Source organism: Uranotaenia lowii, chromosome 2 (genome assembly GCF_029784155.1).
Source record: "Uranotaenia lowii strain MFRU-FL chromosome 2, ASM2978415v1, whole genome shotgun sequence".
NCBI classification, from domain to species: domain Eukaryota; kingdom Metazoa; phylum Arthropoda; class Insecta; order Diptera; family Culicidae; genus Uranotaenia; species Uranotaenia lowii.
Genome location: NC_073692.1, coordinates 270303327 through 270306520, shown reverse-complemented (window position 1 = coordinate 270306520; position 3194 = coordinate 270303327).

Here is a 3194-nt window from a genome sequence, read left to right as displayed (position 1 = left end):
TTTTACTGCTGTTGGGGACCATGATCAAAGCTCAGCTTTTCGTATCATATGCTTGATTCCATTTTTTTAAGGATGCCGATATTTCGCTTTAATTTTAAATATAATTTATTTTTTTTGGATTCATATTATAAACAAAACTCATAGTAAGTTGTCTTTAATTTTCTAATTGTATTCGTGCTGTTGCATTTAACTTTTTTTTTTGTCTTTACTAAATAGACATTCGACTGTAAATGAATGTTTAAGTATAAAAACCCCTATTCCCATTCAGTTTTCTAACTTAAGTGCAACAGATTATATTTTTGAACCAACTTATTGATATGTGACCTGTCTCAAAATCTTATGGTGACCTCATTCTTCAAGTCGTCTTTTATTGATAAAGGTTGGATTTCGCGCAACGTGATTTCAAAATAAAATACGGTTAATAGATATTTAGATACTACGATGAAGTTTACTGTTAAATTGAAAATCATTGTTCGATTATTATAAAACCATGGTCTTTGCTATTCGGGCGTTACATCCGCAGCAATCCGAACTAATTATTACAAGCAGGGCTAACTACACAGAAAGCTACACATATAAAAAATTCATTAGGCACCTCTTTTTATCCAAATCATTGCGCATGTAGGCTCAAAACAACAGCAGAAAACGAATATGTTTCGAATTTTCATAAACATATCATAAATGACCTTGAAGCAAATCCAAGTCTCATGGTTGATATTTTAATTTCAATTGACATTGAAATTTCATAAAATTTTTTAGGCGACCGTCGCACAAACCGAAACGTTTTTGAAGTTTCGTTAGAATTTTTACCCTTGATCCTTCAAACAAAATATATTTGTTATCTCTATCTTGACTTGCTCAAAACCTTCCTTGCCCTGGTCATAATTTCAGATATCTTTCTTTTTCCACTAAACCTAGCTTGCACAAACCAAGCTCATCTGACTTATTGCAAGCTTATTTCCAGTCATTTCCATCAGATTTGATTTGTGGCCTCTAGTGCAAACTATAACTCATTTAAATAAGTCTCAACATATCTGTCATAAAATATTGTGTTCAAATTAGCTTTCATAACGCTTCATAATGATTTCTTAGAAGCTCTAAAGTCTTGTTTTGATTGTTTACCATCTCAGTAACCTTTCCCTTCCCTTTAAATTTCGTCTGTGACCGTAGAACAAATTAATCTGGACTTGATCTCTCTCAAGTTTTCTTTTTCATACATATACAATTTGATTGGTCATCGTCTCAAAAACATTCCATTTCAATAAAATTTGGTTTTTGACTCTTGCATTAATAAAACTGATCTTGATCTTCCGCAAGTCTTCTTTTGGTTAGTCATCATCTCAATAACTTTTCATGTATATCAAATTTGGTTTGTGACCTTCGCACAAATCAAACTGGACTTGATCTTTCGCAGGTCTTCTTTTTTTCATATTCACAAGTATTTATATAAAAATATTTCTTTCAAATTTGGTTTGTGACATTCGCACAAAACAAACTGGACATTGCCTCTCGCAAGTCTTCTTTTGATTGGTCATCATCTCGATAACTTTTCATTCATATCAAATTCGATTTGTGACCTTCGCACCAAACAAACTGGACTTGACCTTTCGCAAGTCTTCTTTTGATTGATCATCATCTCAACAACTTTTCATTAATTCCAAATTTTGTTTGTGACCTCTCGTAAGTCTTCTTTTCATTCACTGCCATCTCTATATTTTTTTTTCATTCATATCAAATTTGGTTTGTGACCTTCGCACAAATCAAACTGGACTTGACCTCTCGCAAGTCTTCTTTTGGTAGATCATCATCTCAATTACTTTTCATTAATTTCAAATTTGGTTTGTGACATTCGCACAAATCAAACTGGACTTGACCTCTCGCAAGTCTTCTTTTACTGATCATCATCTCAATAACTTTCTATTAATATCAAATTTGGTTCGTGACCTTCGCACAAATCAAACTGGACTTGACCTCTCGCAAGTCTTCTTTTGATAGATCATCATCTCAATAACTTTTCATTAATATCAAATTTGATTTGTGACCTTCGCACAAATCAAACTGGACTTGACCTCTCGCAAGTCTTCTTTTGACTGATAATCATCTTAATAACTTTTCATTCATATCAAATTTGATTTGTGACCTTCGCACAAATCAAACTGGACTTGACATCTCGCAAGTCTTCTTTTGATAGATCATCATCTCAATAACTTTCCATTAATATCAAATTTGGTTTGTGACCTTCGCACAAATCAAACTGGACTTGACCTCTCGCAAGTCTTCTTTTACTGATCATCATCTCAATAACTTTTCATTCATATCAAATTTGGTTTGTGACCTTCGCACAAATCAAACTGGACTTGACCTCTCGCAAGTCTTCTTTTGACTGATAATCATCTTAATAACTTTTCATTCATATCAAATTTAATTTGTGACCTTCGCACAAATCAAACTGGACTTGACCTCTCGCAAGTCTTCTTTTGATAGATCATCATCTCAATAACTTTTCATTCATATCAAATTTGGTTTGTGACCTTCGCACAAATCAAACTGGACTTGACCTCTCGCAAGTCTTCTTTTGATAGATCATCATCTCAATAACTTTTCATTAATATCAAATTTGATTTGTGACCTTCGCACAAATCAAACTGGACTTGACCTCTCGCAAGTCTTCTTTTGATAGATCATCATCTCAATAACTTTTCATTCATATCAAATTTGGTTTGTGACCTTCGCACAAATCAAACTGGACTTGACCTCTCGCAAGTCTTCTTTTGATAGATTATCATCTCAATAACTTTTCATTCATATCAAATTTGGTTTGTGACCTTCGCACAAATCAAACTGGACTTGACCTCTCGCAAGTCTTCTTTTGATAGATCATCATCTCAATAACTTTTCATTAATATCAAATTTGGTTTGTGACCTTCGCACAAATCAAAATGGACTTGACCTCTCGCAAGTCTTCTTTTACTGATCATCATCTCAATAACTTTTTATTAATATCAAATATGATTTGTGACCTTCGCACAAATCAAACTGTACTTGACCTCTCGCAAGTCCTCTTTTTATTCACTGCCATCTCTATATATTTTTTCATTCATATCAAATTTGGTTTGTGACATTCGCACAAATCAAACTGGACTGACCTCTCGCAAGTCTTCTTTTGGCTGATCATCATCTCAATAACTTTTCAT